This window comes from Cheilinus undulatus, linkage group 4 (genome assembly GCF_018320785.1).
Source record: "Cheilinus undulatus linkage group 4, ASM1832078v1, whole genome shotgun sequence".
Lineage (NCBI taxonomy): Eukaryota > Metazoa > Chordata > Actinopteri > Labriformes > Labridae > Cheilinus > Cheilinus undulatus.
The window spans coordinates 1474611-1492342 of record NC_054868.1 but is presented as its reverse complement, the minus strand read 5'-3'; the positions used below and the strand labels follow the sequence as shown (position 1 = coordinate 1492342).

The 17732-nt window shown below is 39.1% G+C and overlaps 1 protein-coding gene across 3 annotated transcripts in view; it reads right to left on the bottom strand.

Moving 5' to 3' along the window:
• The window catches only part of LOC121509019 (CSC1-like protein 2), an 85189-nt gene extending 71766 nt beyond the window's left edge, over positions 1 to 13423 (bottom strand). For 2 of the 3 annotated variants that reach the window (XM_041786201.1, XM_041786204.1), the window contains exon 1: positions 13381 to 13423. The gene's annotated coding sequence lies outside the window, so the exon portion shown is untranslated. The remainder of the gene's footprint in view (positions 1 to 13380) is intronic. The other variant, XM_041786202.1, reaches the window with a different exon arrangement.
• Positions 13424 to 17732: the final 4309 nt, after the last annotated feature.

Here is a 17732-nt window from a genome sequence, read left to right as displayed (position 1 = left end):
TCCCTTTCCTAGTATTAATATGAAGGTCTCTCTGGTTTTAGTCCCTATGTGGTCCCAGTCCTAGTATAAATATGAAGGTATCTGGTTTTAGTCTCTATGTGGTCCCAGTCCTAGTATAAATATGAAGGTATCTGGTTTTAGTCTCTATGTGGTCCCAGTCCTAGTATAAATATGAAGGTATCTGGTTTTAGTCTCTATGTGGTCCCAGTCCTAGTATAAATATGAAGGTGTCTCTGGTTTTAGTCCCTATGTGGTCCCAGTCCTAGTATAAATATGAAGGTCTCTCTGGTTTTAGTCTCTATGTGGTCCCAGTCCTAGTATAAATATGAAGGTATCTGGTTTTAGTCTCTATGTGGTCCCAGTCCTAGTATAAATATGAAGGTATCTGGTTTTAGTCTCTATGTGGTCCCAGTCCTAGTATAAATATGAAGGTATCTGGTTTTAGTCCCTATGTGGTCCCAGTCCTAGTATAAATATGAAGGTATCTGGTTTTAGTCTCTATGTGGTCCCAGTCCTAGTATAAATATGAAGGTATCTGGTTTTAGTCTCTATGTGGTCCCAGTCCTAGTATAAATATGAAGGTATCTGGTTTTAGTCTCTATGTGGTCCCAGTCCTAGTATAAATATGAAGGTATCTGGTTTTAGTCTCTATGTGGTCCCAGTCCTAGTATAAATATGAAGGTGTCTCTGGTTTTAGTCCCTATGTGGTCCCAGTCCTAGTATAAATATGAAGGTATCTGGTTTTAGTCTCTATGTGGTCCCAGTCCTAGTATAAATATGAAGGTATCTGGTTTTAGTCCCTATGTGGTCCCAGTCCTAGTATAAATATGAAGGTATCTGGTTTTAGTCTCTATGTGGTCCCAGTCCTAGTATAAATATGAAGGTGTCTGGTTTTAGTCTCTATGTGGTCCCAGTCCTAGTATAAATATGAAGGTATCTGGTTTTAGTCTCTATGTGGTCCCAGTCCTAGTATAAATATGAAGGTATCTGGTTTTAGTCTCTATGTGGTCCCAGTCCTAGTATAAATATGAAGGTATCTGGTTTTAGTCTCTATGTGGTCCCAGTCCTAGTATAAATATGAAGGTATCTGGTTTTAGTCTCTATGTGGTCCCAGTCCTAGTATAAATATGAAGGTGTCTCTGGTTTTAGTCTCTATGTGGTCCCAGTCCTAGTATAAATATGAAGGTATCTGGTTTTAGTCTCTATGTGGTCCCAGTCCTAGTATAAATATGAAGGTATCTGGTTTTAGTCTCTATGTGGTCCCAGTCCTAGTATAAATATGAAGGTATCTGGTTTTAGTCTCTATGTGGTCCCAGTCCTAGTATAAATATGAAGGTGTCTCTGGTTTTAGTCCCTATGTGGTCCCAGTCCTAGTATAAATATGAAGGTATCTGGTTTTAGTCTCTATGTGGTCCCAGTCCTAGTATAAATATGAAGGTATCTGGTTTTAGTCCCTATGTGGTCCCAGTCCTAGTATACATATGAAGGTCTTTCTGGTTTTAGTCCCTATGTGGTCCCAGTCCTAGTATAAATATGAAGGTCTCTCTGGTTTTAGTCCCTATGTGGTCCCAGTCCTAGTATAAATATGAAGGTATCTGGTTTTAGTCTCTATGTGGTCCCAGTCCTAGTATAAATATGAAGGTATCTGGTTTTAGTCCCTATGTGGTCCCAGTCCTAGTATAAATATGAAGGTATCTGGTTTTAGTCCCTATGTGGTCCCAGTCCTAGTATAAATATGAAGGTATCTGGTTTTAGTCCCTATGTGGTCCCAGTCCTAGTATAAATATGAAGGTATCTCTGGTTTTAGTCCCTATGTGGTCCCAGTCCTAGTATAAATATGAAGGTCTCTCTGGTTTTAGTCCCTATGTGGTCCCAGTCCTAGTATAAATATGAAGGTATCTGGTTTTAGTCTCTATGTGGTCCCAGTCCTAGTATAAATATGAAGGTGTCTCTGGTTTTAGTCTCTATGTGGTCCCAGTCCTAGTATAAATATGAAGGTCTCTCTGGTTTTAGTCTCTATGTGGTCCCAGTCCTAGTATAAATATGAAGGTCTCTCTGGTTTTAGTCTCTATGTGGTCCCAGTCCTAGTATAAATATGAAGGTATCTGGTTTTAGTCTCTATGTGGTCCCAGTCCTAGTATAAATATGAAGGTATCTGGTTTTAGTCTCTATGTGGTCCCAGTCCTAGTATAAATATGAAGGTATCTGGTTTTAGTCTCTATGTGGTCCCAGTCCTAGTATAAATATGAAGGTATCTGGTTTTAGTCTCTATGTGGTCCCAGTCCTAGTATAAATATGAAGGTATCTGGTTTTAGTCCCTATGTGGTCCCAGTCCTAGTATAAATATGAAGGTATCTGGTTTTAGTCCCTATGTGGTCCCAGTCCTAGTATAAATATGAAGGTCTCTCTGGTTTTAGTCCCTATGTGGTCCCAGTCCTAGTATAAATATGAAGGTGTCTCTGGTTTTAGTCCCTATGTGGTCCCAGTCCTAGTATAAATATGAAGGTATCTGGTTTTAGTCTCTATGTGGTCCCAGTCCTAGTATAAATATGAAGGTATCTGGTTTTAGTCCCTTTGTGGTCCCAGTCCTAGTATAAATATGAAGGTATCTCTGGTTTTAGTCCCTATGTGGTCCCAGTCCTAGTATAAATATGAAGGTATCTGGTTTTAGTCTCTTTGTGGTCCCAGTCCTAGTATAAATATGAAGGTATCTGGTTTTAGTCCCTATGTGGTCCCAGTCCTAGTATAAATATGAAGGTATCTAGTTTTAGTCCCTATGTGGTCCCAGTCCTAGTATAAATATGAAGGTATCTAGTTTTAGTCCCTTTGTGGTCCCAGTCCTAGTATAAATATGAAGGTATCTGGTTTTAGTCCCTATGTGGTCCCAGTCCTAGTATAATAATGAAGGTATCTCTGGTTTTAGTCCCTATGTGGTCCCAGTCCTAGTATAAATATGAAGGTATCTGGTTTTAGTCCCTATGCGGTCCCAGTCCTAGTATAAATATGAAGGTATCTGGTTTTAGTCCCTATGTGGTCCAAGTCCTAGTATAAATATGAAGGTATCTGGTTTTAGTCTCTATGTGGTCCCAGTCCTAGTATAAATATGAAGGTGTCTGGTTTTAGTCCCTATGTGGTCCCAGTCCTAGTATAAATATGAAGGTATCTGGTTTTAGTCTCTATGTGGTCCCAGTCCTAGTATAAATATGAAGGTATCTGGTTTTAGTCTCTATGTGGTCCCAGTCCTAGTATAAATATGAAGGTATCTGGTTTTAGTCTCTATGTGGTCCCAGTCCTAGTATAAATATGAAGGTATCTGGTTTTAGTCTCTATGTGGTCCCAGTCCTAGTATAAATATGAAGGTATCTGGTTTTAGTCCCTATGTGGTCCCAGTCCTAGTATAAATATGAAGGTATCTGGTTTTAGTCCCTATGTGGTCCCAGTCCTAGTATAAATATGAAGGTATCTCTGGTTTTAGTCCCTATGTGGTCCCAGTCCTAGTATAAATATGAAGGTATCTCTGGTTTTAGTCCCTATGTGGTCCCAGTCCTAGTATAAATATGAAGGTCTCTCTGGTTTTAGTCTCTATGTGGTCCCAGTCCTAGTATAAATATGAAGGTATCTCTGGTTTTAGTCCCTATGTGGTCCCAGTCCTAGTATAAATATGAAGGTCTCTCTGGTTTTAGTCCCTATGTGGTCCCAGTCCTAGTATAAATATGAAGGTCTCTCTGGTTTTAGTCCCTATGTGGTCCCAGTCCTAGTATAAATATGAAGGTCTCTCTGGTTTTAGTCCCTATGTGGTCCCAGTCCTAGTATAAATATGAAGGTGTCTCTGGTTTTAGTCCCTATGTGGTCCCAGTCCTAGTATAAATATGAAGGTATCTGGTTTTAGTCCCTATGTGGTCCCAGTCCTAGTATAAATATGAAGGTGTCTCTGGTTTTAGTCCCTATGTGGTCCCAGTCCTAGTATACATATGAAGGTCTTTCTGGTTTTAGTCCCTATGTGGTCCCAGTCCTAGTATAAATATGAAGGTCTCTCTGGTTTTAGTCCCTATGTGGTCCCAGTCCTAGTATAAATATGAAGGTATCTGGTTTTAGTCTCTATGTGGTCCCAGTCCTAGTATAAATATGAAGGTATCTGGTTTTAGTCCCTATGTGGTCCCAGTCCTAGTATAAATATGAAGGTGTCTCTGGTTTTAGTCCCTATGTGGTCCCAGTCCTAGTATAAATATGAAGGTATCTCTGGTTTTAGTCCCTATGTGGTCCCAGTCCTAGTATAAATATGAAGGTGTCTCTGGTTTTAGTCCCTATGTGGTCCCAGTCCTAGTATAAATATGAAGGTATCTGGTTTTAGTCCCTATGTGGTCCCAGTCCTAGTATAAATATGAAGGTATCTGGTTTTAGTCCCTATGTGGTCCCAGTCCTAGTATAAATATGAAGGTATCTGGTTTTAGTCTCTATGTGGTCCCAGTCCTAGTATAACTATGAAGGTATCTGGTTTTAGTCCCTATGTGGTCCCAGTCCTAGTATAAATATGAAGGTATCTGGTTTTAGTCTCTATGTGGTCCCAGTCCTAGTATAAATATGAAGGTATCTGGTTTTAGTCCCTATGTGGTCCCAGTCCTAGTATAAATATGAAGGTATCTGGTTTTAGTCTCTATGTGGTCCCAGTCCTAGTATAAATATAAAGGTATCTGGTTTTAGTCTCTATGTGGTCCCAGTCCTAGTATAAATATGAAGGTATCTGGTTTTAGTCCCTATGTGGTCCCAGTCCTAGTATAAATATGAAGGTATCTGGTTTTAGTCCCTATGTGGTCCCAGTCCTAGTATAAATATGAAGGTATCTGGTTTTAGTCTCTATGTGGTCCCAGTCCTAGTATAAATATGAAGGTATCTGGTTTTAGTCTCTATGTGGTCCCAGTCCTAGTATAAATATGAAGGTGTCTCTGGTTTTAGTCTCTATGTGGTCCCAGTCCTAGTATAAATATGAAGGTATCTGGTTTTAGTCTCTATGTGGTCCCAGTCCTAGTATAAATATGAAGGTATCTGGTTTTAGTCTCTATGTGGTCCCAGTCCTAGTATAAATATGAAGGTATCTCTGGTTTTAGTCCCTATGTGGTCCCAGTCCTAGTATAAATATGAAGGTATCTGGTTTTAGTCTCTATGTGGTCCCAGTCCTAGTATAAATATGAAGGTATCTGGTTTTAGTCTCTATGTGGTCCCAGTCCTAGTATAAATATGAAGGTATCTGGTTTTAGTCCCTATGTGGTCCCAGTCCTAGTATAAATATGAAGGTCTCTCTGGTTTTAGTCCCTATGTGGTCCCAGTCCTAGTATAAATATGAAGGTATCTGGTTTTAGTCTCTATGTGGTCCCAGTCCTAGTATAAATATGAAGGTCTCTCTGGTTTTAGTCCCTATGTGGTCCCAGTCCTAGTATAAATATGAAGGTGTCTCTGGTTTTAGTCCCTATGTGGTCCCAGTCCTAGTATAAATATGAAGGTATCTGGTTTTAGTCCCTATGTGGTCCCAGTCCTAGTATAAATATGAAGGTCTCTCTGGTTTTAGTCCCTATGTGGTCCCAGTCCTAGTATAAATATGAAGGTATCTGGTTTTAGTCCCTATGTGGTCCCAGTCCTAGTATAAATATGAAGGTATCTGGTTTTAGTCTCTATGTGGTCCCAGTCCTAGTATAAATATGAAGGTCTCTCTGGTTTTAGTCCCTATGTGGTCCCAGTCCTAGTATAAATATGAAGGTCTCTCTGGTTTTAGTCCCTATGTGGTCCCAGTCCTAGTATAAATATGAAGGTATCTGGTTTTAGTCTCTATGTGGTCCCAGTCCTAGTATAAATATGAAGGTGTCTCTGGTTTTAGTCTCTATGTGGTCCCAGTCCTAGTATAAATATGAAGGTATCTGGTTTTAGTCTCTATGTGGTCCCAGTCCTAGTATAAATATAAAGGTATCTGGTTTTAGTCTCTATGTGGTCCCAGTCCTAGTATAAATATGAAGGTCTCTCTGGTTTTAGTCTCTATGTGGTCCCAGTCCTAGTATAAATATGAAGGTATCTGGTTTTAGTCTCTATGTGGTCCCAGTCCTAGTATAAATATGAAGGTCTCTCTGGTTTTAGTCTCTATGTGGTCCCAGTCCTAGTATAAATATGAAGGTATCTGGTTTTAGTCTCTATGTGGTCCCAGTCCTAGTATAAATATGAAGGTATCTGGTTTTAGTCTCTATGTGGTCCCAGTCCTAGTATAAATATGAAGGTATCTGGTTTTAGTCTCTATGTGGTCCCAGTCCTAGTATAAATATGAAGGTATCTGGTTTTAGTCTCTATGTGGTCCCAGTCCTAGTATAAATATGAAGGTATCTGGTTTTAGTCTCTATGTGGTCCCAGTCCTAGTATAAATATGAAGGTATCTGGTTTTAGTCCCTATGTGGTCCCAGTCCTAGTATAAATATGAAGGTATCTAGTTTTAGTCCCTTTGTGGTCCCAGTCCTAGTATAAATATGAAGGTCTCTCTGGTTTTAGTCTCTATGTGGTCCCAGTCCTAGTATAAATATGAAGGTGTCTCTGGTTTTAGTCCCTATGTGGTCCCAGTCCTAGTTTAAATATGAAGGTATCTGGTTTTAGTCTCTATGTGGTCCCAGTCCTAGTATAAATATGAAGAAGTCTCTGGTTTTAGTCCCTATGTGGTCCCAGTCCTAGTATAAATATGAAGAAGTCTCTGGTTTTAGTCCCTATGTGGTCCCAGTCCTAGTTTAAATATGAAGGTATCTGGTTTTAGTCTCTATGTGGTCCCAGTCCTAGTATAAATATGAAGGTATCTGGTTTTAGTCTCTATGTGGTCCCAGTCCTAGTAAAAATATAAAGGTATCTCTGGTTTTAGTCCCTATGTGGTCCCAGTCCTAGTATAAATATGAAGGTATCTGGTTTTAGTCCCTATGTGGTCCCAGTCCTAGTATAAATATGAAGGTATCTGGTTTTAGTCCCTATGTGGTCCCAGTCCTAGTATAAATATGAAGGTCTCTCTGGTTTTAGTCCCTATGTGGTCCCAGTCCTAGTATAAATATGAAGGTCTCTCTGGTTTTAGTCCCTATGTGGTCCCAGTCCTAGTATAAATATGAAGGTATCTGGTTTTAGTCCCTATGTGGTCCCAGTCCTAGTATAAATATGAAGAAGTCTCTGGTTTTAGTCCCTATGTGGTCCCAGTCCTAGTATAAATATGAAGGTCTCTCTGGTTTTAGTCCCTATGTGGTCCCAGTCCTAGTATAAATATGAAGAAGTCTCTGGTTTTAGTCCCTATGTGGTCCCAGTCCTAGTATAAATATGAAGGTATCTGGTTTTAGTCTCTATGTGGTCCCAGTCCTAGTATAAATATGAAGGTATCTGGTTTTAGTCTCTATGTGGTCCCAGTCCTAGTATAAATATGAAGGTGTCTCTGGTTTTAGTCTCTATGTGGTCCCAGTCCTAGTTTAAATATGAAGGTATCTGGTTTTAGTCTCTATGTGGTCCCAGTCCTAGTATAAATATGAAGGTATCTGGTTTTAGTCTCTATGTGGTCCCAGTCCTAGTAAAAATATAAAGGTATCTCTGGTTTTAGTCCCTATGTGGTCCCAGTCCTAGTATAAATATGAAGGTATCTGGTTTTAGTCCCTATGTGGTCCCAGTCCTAGTATAAATATGAAGGTATCTGGTTTTAGTCCCTATGTGGTCCCAGTCCTAGTATAAATATGAAGGTATCTCTGGTTTTAGTCCCTATGTGGTCCCAGTCCTAGTATAAATATGAAGGTCTCTCTGGTTTTAGTCCCTATGTGGTCCCAGTCCTAGTATAAATATGAAGGTATCTGGTTTTAGTCCCTATGTGGTCCCAGTCCTAGTATAAATATGAAGGTATCTCTGGTTTTAGTCCCTATGTGGTCCCAGTCCTAGTATAAATATGAAGGTATCTGGTTTTAGTCCCTATGTGGTCCCAGTCCTAGTATAAATATGAAGGTATCTGGTTTTAGTCCCTATGTGGTCCCAGTCCTAGTATAAATATGAAGGTATCTGGTTTTAGTCCCTATGTGGTCCCAGTCCTAGTATAAATATGAAGGTATCTGGTTTTAGTCCCTATGTGGTCCCAGTCCTAGTATAAATATGAAGGTATCTGGTTTTAGTCCCTATGTGGTCCCAGTCCTAGTATAAATATGAAGGTATCTGGTTTTAGTCCCTATGTGGTCCCAGTCCTAGTATAAATATGAAGGTATCTGGTTTTAGTCCCTATGTGGTCCCAGTCCTAGTATAAATATGAAGGTATCTGGTTTTAGTCCCTATGTGGTCCCAGTCCTAGTATAAATATGAAGGTATCTGGGTTTAGTCGCTCTGTGGTCCCAGTCCTAGTATAAATATGAAGGTATCTGGTTTTAGTCCCTATGTGGTCCCAGTCCTAGTATAAATATGAAGGTGTCTGGTTTTAGTCCCTATGTGGTCCCAGTCCTAGTATAAATATGAAGGTATCTGGTTTTAGTCCCTATGTGGTCCCAGTCCTAGTATAAATATGAAGGTATCTGGTTTTAGTCTCTATGTGGTCCCAGTCCTAGTATAAATATGAAGGTATCTCTGGTTTTAGTCCCTATGTGGTCCCAGTCCTAGTATAAATATGAAGGTATCTGGTTTTAGTCCCTATGTGGTCCCAGTCCTAGTATAAATATGAAGGTATCTAGTTTTAGTCCCTATGTGGTCCCAGTCCTAGTATAAATATGAAGGTATCTGGTTTTAGTCCCTATGTGGTCCCAGTCCTAGTATAAATATGAAGGTCTCTCTGGTTTTAGTCCCTATGTGGTCCCAGTCCTAGTATAAATATGAAGGTATCTGGTTTTAGTCCCTATGTGGTCCCAGTCCTAGTATAAATATGAAGGTCTCTCTGGTTTTAGTCCCTATGTGGTCCCAGTCCTAGTATAAATATGAAGGTATCTGGTTTTAGTCCCTATGTGGTCCCAGTCCTAGTATAAATATGAAGGTATCTCTGGTTTTAGTCCCTATGTGGTCCCAGTCCTAGTATAAATATGAAGGTATCTAGTTTTAGTCCCTTTGTGGTCCCAGTCCTAGTATAAATATGAAGGTATCTGGTTTTAGTCCCTATGTGGTCCCAGTCCTAGTATAAATATGAAGGTATCTAGTTTTAGTCCCTATGTGGTCCCAGTCCTAGTATAAATATGAAGGTCTCTCTGGTTTTAGTCCCTATGTGGTCCCAGTCCTAGTATAAATATGAAGGTATCTGGTTTTAGTCTCTATGTGGTCCCAGTCCTAGTATAAATATGAAGGTATCTGGTTTTAGTCCCTATGTGGTCCCAGTCCTAGTATAAATATGAAGAAGTCTCTGGTTTTAGTCCCTATGTGGTCCCAGTCCTAGTATAAATATGAAGGTATCTGGTTTTAGTCCCTATGTGGTCCCAGTCCTAGTATAAATATGAAGGTATCTGGTTTTAGTCCCTATGTGGTCCCAGTCCTAGTATAAATATGAAGGTCTCTCTGGTTTTAGTCCCTATGTGGTCCCAGTCCTAGTATAAATATGAAGGTCTCTCTGGTTTTAGTCCCTATGTGGTCCCAGTCCTAGTATAAATATGAAGGTCTCTCTGGTTTTAGTCCCTATGTGGTCCCAGTCCTAGTATAAATATGAAGGTATCTGGTTTTAGTCACTATGTGGTCCCAGTCCTAGTATAAATATGAAGGTATCTGGTTTTAGTCCCTATGTGGTCCCAGTCCTAGTATAAATATGAAGGTATCTCTGGTTTTAGTCCCTATGTGGTCCCAGTCCTAGTATAAATATGAAGGTATCTGGTTTTAGTCTCTATGTGGTCCCAGTCCTAGTATAAATATGAAGGTATCTGGTTTTAGTCCCTATGTGGTCCCAGTCCTAGTATAAATATGAAGGTATCTGGTTTTAGTCCCTATGTGGTCCCAGTCCTAGTATAAATATGAAGGTATCTGGTTTTAGTCCCTATGTGGTCCCAGTCCTAGTATAAATATGAAGGTCTCTCTGGTTTTAGTCCCTATGTGGTCCCAGTCCTAGTATAAATATGAAGGTATCTGGTTTTAGTCCCTATGTGGTCCCAGTCCTAGTATAAATATGAAGGTATCTGGTTTTAGTCCCTATGTGGTCCCAGTCCTAGTATAAATATGAAGGTATCTGGTTTTAGTCTCTATGTGGTCCCAGTCCTAGTATAAATATGAAGGTATCTGGTTTTAGTCCCTATGTGGTCCCAGTCCTAGTATAAATATGAAGGTATCTGGTTTTAGTCTCTATGTGGTCCCAGTCCTAGTATAAATATGAAGGTCTCTCTGGTTTTAGTCCCTATGTGGTCCCAGTCCTAGTATAAATATGAAGGTATCTGGTTTTAGTCCCTATGTGGTCCCAGTCCTAGTATAAATATGAAGGTATCTGGTTTTAGTCCCTATGTGGTCCCAGTCCTAGTATAAATATGAAGGTATCTGGTTTTAGTCCCTATGTGGTCCCAGTCCTAGTATAAATATGAAGGTATCTGGTTTTAGTCTCTATGTGGTCCCAGTCCTAGTATAAATATGAAGGTATCTGGTTTTAGTCACTATGTGGTCCCAGTCCTAGTATAAATATGAAGGTATCTGGTTTTAGTCCCTATGTGGTCCCAGTCCTAGTATAAATATGAAGGTATCTGGTTTTAGTCCCTATGTGGTCCCAGTCCTAGTATAAATATGAAGGTGTCTCTGGTTTTAGTCCCTATGTGGTCCCAGTCCTAGTATAAATATGAAGGTATCTGGTTTTAGTCCCTATGTGGTCCCAGTCCTAGTATAAATATGAAGGTATCTGGTTTTAGTCCCTATGTGGTCCCAGTCCTAGTATAAATATGAAGGTATCTGGTTTTAGTCCCTATGTGGTCCCAGTCCTAGTATAAATATGAAGGTATCTGGTTTTAGTCCCTATGTGGTCCCAGTCCTAGTATAAATATGAAGGTATCTAGTTTTAGTCCCTTTGTGGTCCCAGTCCTAGTATAAATATGAAGGTCTCTCTGGTTTTAGTCCCTATGTGGTCCCAGTCCTAGTATAAATATGAAGGTGTCTCTGGTTTTAGTCCCTATGTGGTCCCAGTCCTAGTATAAATATGAAGGTCTCTCTGGTTTTAGTCCCTATGTGGTCCCAGTCCTAGTATAAATATGAAGGTATCTGGTTTTAGTCCCTATGTGGTCCCAGTCCTAGTATAAATATGAAGGTATCTCTGGTTTTAGTCCCTATGTGGTCCCAGTCCTAGTATAAATATGAAGGTATCTGGTTTTAGTCCCTTTGTGGTCCCAGTCCTAGTATAAATATGAAGGTCTCTCTGGTTTTAGTCCCTATGTGGTCCCAGTCCTAGTATAAATATGAAGGTCTCTCTGGTTTTAGTCCCTATGTGGTCCCAGTCCTAGTATAAATATGAAGGTCTCTCTGGTTTTAGTCCCTATGTGGTCCCAGTCCTAGTATAAATATGAAGGTATCTCTGGTTTTAGTCCCTATGTGGTCCCAGTCCTAGTATAAATATGAAGGTCTCTCTGGTTTTAGTCCCTATGTGGTCCCAGTCCTAGTATAAATATGAAGGTATCTGGTTTTAGTCCCTATGTGGTCCCAGTCCTAGTATAAATATGAAGGTCTCTCTGGTTTTAGTCCCTATGTGGTCCCAGTCCTAGTATAAATATGAAGGTGTCTCTGGTTTTAGTCCCTATGTGGTCCCAGTCCTAGTATAAATATGAAGGTGTCTGGTTTTAGTCCCTATGTGGTCCCAGTCCTAGTATAAATATGAAGGTATCTGGTTTTAGTCTCTATGTGGTCCCAGTCCTAGTATAAATATGAAGGTATCTGGTTTTAGTCCCTATGTGGTCCCAGTCCTAGTATAAATATGAAGGTATCTGGTTTTAGTCCCTTTGTGGTCCCAGTCCTAGTATAAATATGAAGGTATCTGGTGTTAGTCTCTATGTGGTCCCAGTCCTAGTATAAATATGAAGGTATCTAGTTTTAGTCCCTTTGTGGTCCCAGTCCTAGTATAAACATGAAGGTCTCTCTGGTTTTAGTCCCTATGTGGTCCCAGTCCTAGTATAAATATGAAGGTCTCTCTGGTTTTAGTCCCTATGTGGTCCCAGTCCTAGTATAAATATGAAGGTATCTGGTTTTAGTCTCTTTGTGGTCCCAGTCCTAGTATAAATATGAAGGTGTCTCTGGTTTTAGTCCCTATGTGGTCCCAGTCCTAGTATAAATATGAAGGTCTCTCTGGTTTTAGTCCCTATGTGGTCCCAGTCCTAGTATAAATATGAAGGTATCTGGTTTTAGTCCCTATGTGGTCCCAGTCCTAGTATAAATATGAAGGTCTCTCTGGTTTTAGTCTCTATGTGGTCCCAGTCCTAGTATAAATATGAAGGTATCTGGTTTAGTCTCTATGTGGTCCCAGTCCTAGTATAAATATGAAGGTATCTGGTTTTAGTCCCTATGTGGTCCCAGTCCTAGTATAAATATGAAGGTATCTGGTTTTAGTCCCTATGTGGTCCCAGTCCTAGTATAAATATAAAGGTATCTGGTTTTAGTCCCTATGTGGTCCCAGTCCTAGTATAAATATAAAGGTATCTGGTTTTAGTCCCTATGTGGTCCCAGTCCTAGTATAAATATAAAGGTATCTGGTTTTAGTCCCTATGTGGTCCCAGTCCTAGTATAAATATAAAGGTATCTGGTTTTAGTCCCTATGTGGTCCCAGTCCTAGTATAAATATAAAGGTATCTGGTTTTAGTCCCTATGTGGTCCCAGTCCTAGTATAAATATGAAGGTATCTGGTTTTAGTCCCTATGTGGTCCCAGTCCTAGTATAAATATAAAGGTATCTGGTTTTAGTCCCTATGTGGTCCCAGTCCTAGTATAAATATGAAGGTCTCTCTGGTTTTAGTCCCTATGTGGTCCCAGTCTCTTCGCGGGCCTGCTGCACCTGCAGTCCGGCCTCAGCACCATCAGTGCTGGGACACAATGTCACAGAAGCCCCGTTCACCGTGGCGTCGCCGTTAACGGAGGGTCTGTCTAATTACAGGGGTGTTAGTGTTCAGAGCGGCTGTCACTCGGAGGTGAAATCACATTACGGCAGCAGACGGACGGGCGGACAGCTCGGTGTGTCCTCTGCGCACACATTATATAACCCTACACCCCCCTCCCACCCCCCCCTCCCCAAAACCCACGGAGCCGTACGGAGGCTGGATGGATGCTGTCCGGGTGGAAACGAGCCGCCAGGCCGCCGGAGAGGCTGCAGCAGCGGCCTGTGTGCCGCTAATGAAGCCGCTGAGCAGATCAAACAAAGCGGGTTATCATTTAGCGCAGAATGAGTCCCCGCCAAAAATAAACCAATTAGAATAAAATCCCTTACCTGACCATCCGACAGACCCTCCTCCTGCTCCTCTGCTCCGCCAACAAACCGAGCCGTTAAATTTATATTTATCCAGCAGAAAAATGTTGTCTTACTTGAAGTGGCAGAAATGGCGGGCTTCCATATAAAACTAAAAACAGATAATTTATTTCGCCATAAAACTCTAACAGGAAATTTTGAAAATGTAAACCAAATAATTATATAATGACACAATATTATCCAAATTCAACACAAGGAGCGTCATAAAATATTTTTTAATGTTCTAGTTTGTGTTTTTTTCTCTCGCCATTAAAACTGTTAATGACACTGATAAAATAAATATCTACAAATATGTTTTAATTTCATAGTTTTTAATATACCTCTTTATGTACAACCCCTAACCCTAAAAGCTGGGTAAAATGTTAATAATAACAAAGTCAATGACTGTCAAAACAAAATAAAATAAAATAGTATATAATAAAAATATTAGCTCATTTTAAATTTGATATCAGCAACGCATTTATTACAAATGTAGGGGTGGGGAAAGAGAAGGCTGGAAAAGTAAGTGGCACTAATGAAAAACAGCTGGAGGAGCATTTTAACACTAATGAGGTTAATTATCAACATGCCTGGGTATAAAAGGAGCATTTTAGAGAGGCAGAGTCTCTCAGAAGTGAAGATGGGCAGAGGTTCACCAATCTGAGAAAACCTGAGTCTCAAAATTGTGGAACAATTTCAGAAAAGTGTTCCTCAACGTAAAACTGTGAAGACTTTGAATCTCCCTCCATCTACAGACCATAATATCAACCGGAGAAATCTCTGAGAGCAAGGGGCAAGGCTGAAGGGGCCCCCAGGGGCCACGTCATTAAAAACAGGCATGATTCTGTGGTGAAATCACTGCATGGGCTCAGGAACATTTCAGAAATGACAGTTAAAGCTGGATCACGGAGAGACGAAGCCATATGTGTACAGGATCTTCTCTGGACCAAAGCTCATTTAACATGGACTCAGGAGACATGGACAACTGTTCTGTGGTCAGAGGAGACATGGACAACTGTTCTGTGGTCAGAGGAGACATGGACAACTGTTCTGTGGTCAGAGGAGACATCTGCACAACAGTAAACATCCCTACCTTTTTTATTTTTTTATACTTTATTGTGTCAATAAGGAGAAATTGATACAGAGAATCACATTTCTTTGTCACATATTTACATTGACACATTTTCCCATTTTATGATTTAAACCCTTGTTCCCTCACCCTTTGTTCACCCTCACCTGTACAGATTAAGGAAAAAGGAAAAAGAGGGGGGAGGGGGGGATTATATGTATTTAGATATATGCATACATACATACACACACACACATACATATGCATATACACATACATACACAAACATAAACATACACATACCCATATACACACACATACATATGTATAAACCCATATACACACACATACCCACATACACACAAACATCCATGCCCATATACACATACATGCACACATACCCATGCATTTCCATATTGGTAAAATAAAATAATAGAAGTCCACTTCAAGAGAAAAAGGGTCCACAGATTAGCAGAAATCTAAAGCTAGCCCTGTTATGAATTTGACATCTATTCAGATATATGTGCCCACCCTTCATGCGTTTCCTTGCACTTAAGTAGATCAATACCTCCCCTGACCTATATGGAGAAAAAATAAATAAATAAATGCATATGTACGTATTAGAATAAAAATAATAAACACATATTAAAAAAAAAAAAAAAAAGGCTTTTTTATTTCATCGTGTAAGGGGCTAAGCACAGTATTTAAATGTATATGTGTCATTTTATATATTTTTATTTGTCCCATAGTTTGGTAACAATTTTCCCCTTTGGTGTGAAGAGGGCCCGTCTTTCTTTTTTCAACCTTTCTTTCATTTTCATTTTGTAAGTTATTTTTTCCATGTTATATATGTTCTCTACAGTTTCTAACCACTTTTTCACATTTGGAGCTTCTATTTTCTTCCAGTTTCTTGTGATTTGCTTTAGTGCTGTTATTCTCAGAACCCAAAAAAGATATGATTCATTTCTGAGACCTTTGGGACTTAGTCCTAGTAGAATGTGTTTTTCTTGACATCCTATTCTACCCAACATCTGTTCAATTTCTCTAAAGACATCTGACCAAAACATTTGTAATTTTTTGCATGTGAAGAATATATGCACATAATCTGCATTATTTTCCCCACACTCTCTCCAGCATCTGACTTTATTTCCTGTAAACTTGGAGATAGCTGATGGTGTCCTGACGTACCTTACATTTATCTTCCAAGCGTACTCCTGCCAGTATGGGGATTTAATGTTGAGGTAGATGTCCTTAAAACTCTGATTCCACTCTTGTTCAGATATAACTGTGCCTAACTCCTTCTCCCATTTCCGCTTGATGTTCCTCATATCTTCATTTTTATCTTCCTGGAGTATTTGGTAGGTCTGACCAATAATATTTTTAATGTTATGACTTTGGTTAATCTTTACTATTTGCCTCAGGAGGGGATGGAGATCTTCTAATTTTCCAATTTGAACTTTTTCTTTAATATAACTCCTGACTTGTAGGTATCGATAGAGGTGATTATTCTCAAGTCCATATTTTCTTGCCAGATTTTCAAAAGAATCAATTCCCTCTTCAGTAAACATCTGGTAAAAGCGTATAAGTCCTTTACTCTCCCATGTTTTAAAGGCCTTATCATAGGCATTGGGGGTAAAGTCTGGGTCCCTTGCTATTTCTCTTAAGCATATAATCTGTTGATCTTTAACCTCCATTACTTTACACATTCTCCTCCAGGTTTTAAGGGTGTCTTTTATGGAGTCATTCTCTTCTTTAAATGGTGATTTCTTATAACTTGAAAAAATTAATGTGCTAATTGGACTTGCCAACTTAAATTCTATCAATTTCCATTTTGGGAGCATATCTTTATTCATCCATATTAAAATTGTTTTTATTTGTGCTGCATAATAGTAATTAACCAAATTAGGCAATGCAAGTCCTCCATTTTCTTTCCTTCTTTGCAAACTCTTAAGTTTTACTCTTGGCTTTTTTTCATCCCATATGAAGTCCCTCAGTAAATCCTCCCAAACTCTGAAACATGTGGGTACTATATACAGTGGCAGGTTCTGGAATAGAAATAAAAATCGTGGAAGAATATTCATTTCAATAATGTTGAGTCTCTCTAGTAGGGTAAGTGGTAAGATCTTCCACCTGTTGAGGTCTGTCCTTACCTTTTTGAGATATGTTGCTGCCAAAAAATTCAAAATGAGCTAATATCTTCATGAAATGCTCTGTTTAACATCTGATATGTTTTTTCTGTTCTAATGTGAATAAGACATGAGTTTATGAGATTAGACAATCGTTGACTTCTTTTTCTATTTACATTTTAGACAGTGACCCAACTTTTTTGGAATTGGTTCATGTGTATTTGTGCTTATTTTTATCCTGTATGTGATTATAAATAACATTTAACCGTTAACAGGAAATTTACAGTCATAAAAAATGCAGAATAAATCTCTGAAGTGTTTCTTTGAAGGTTTCTGACAGTTTAAAAATGAGCTGAAGAGAAGATCTCTGAGAAATAAACTCTACTGTAAACCCTGACCAGCAGGGGGCAGCATAGACTTAATGTAATAACACTACCAACGTGTTTCTGTTGGAGGTCAATAACAGGACATGTCATCACAATCAGATCCAGCTAAAGAGAGCATTCAGACTTTATTTAGTCCTGATTTATATTAAATATATCATAAATATCAAAGATGATTCATAGATTCTTAGATTGATTTTTCTGTTTTTTGTTTGTTTGTTTGTTTTTTAGTGATATTTTTGTTCCACTGAAAACTTTTGTGATTCCCTACTCTTTTTGGGTCATGAGTTTTAGTTTTTTAAAAAAATGTTGCCTCCTACACTGTCTTTTTTCCTCAACAAAACACATGTTTTTGTGTTTTACAGAGTGCTTTCTGTTTCTGGAATGTATTTTTCTTTTGCAAGTATTAATCATTTCTGCAGACAGATGGATGGATGTGTTTTTCATCCTTTAGATTCTTCAAATTTTATTTGTTTATCTTTTTTACCTGGATATCAGGATTCAACCAGAATCCTCCTCACTGACCTGAACTCTGGAGTTTTTCATCTTGTTTTCTCTCTGGACTTTGAACCTCTTACAAAGGAAACAAAGATCTAACACATGACTGAACCTGTCCTAGATGTAGAGGCGTACAGTTTAAGGGGTTTGACTCCTCCTACTCCTCTCCTGCCAGCGCTCAGTCAAGAGAGGAGAATTTAACAGACTACTGCTTCATTTAAAGGTATTTACTCTCTGATTACTCTTTATTTAACTCTT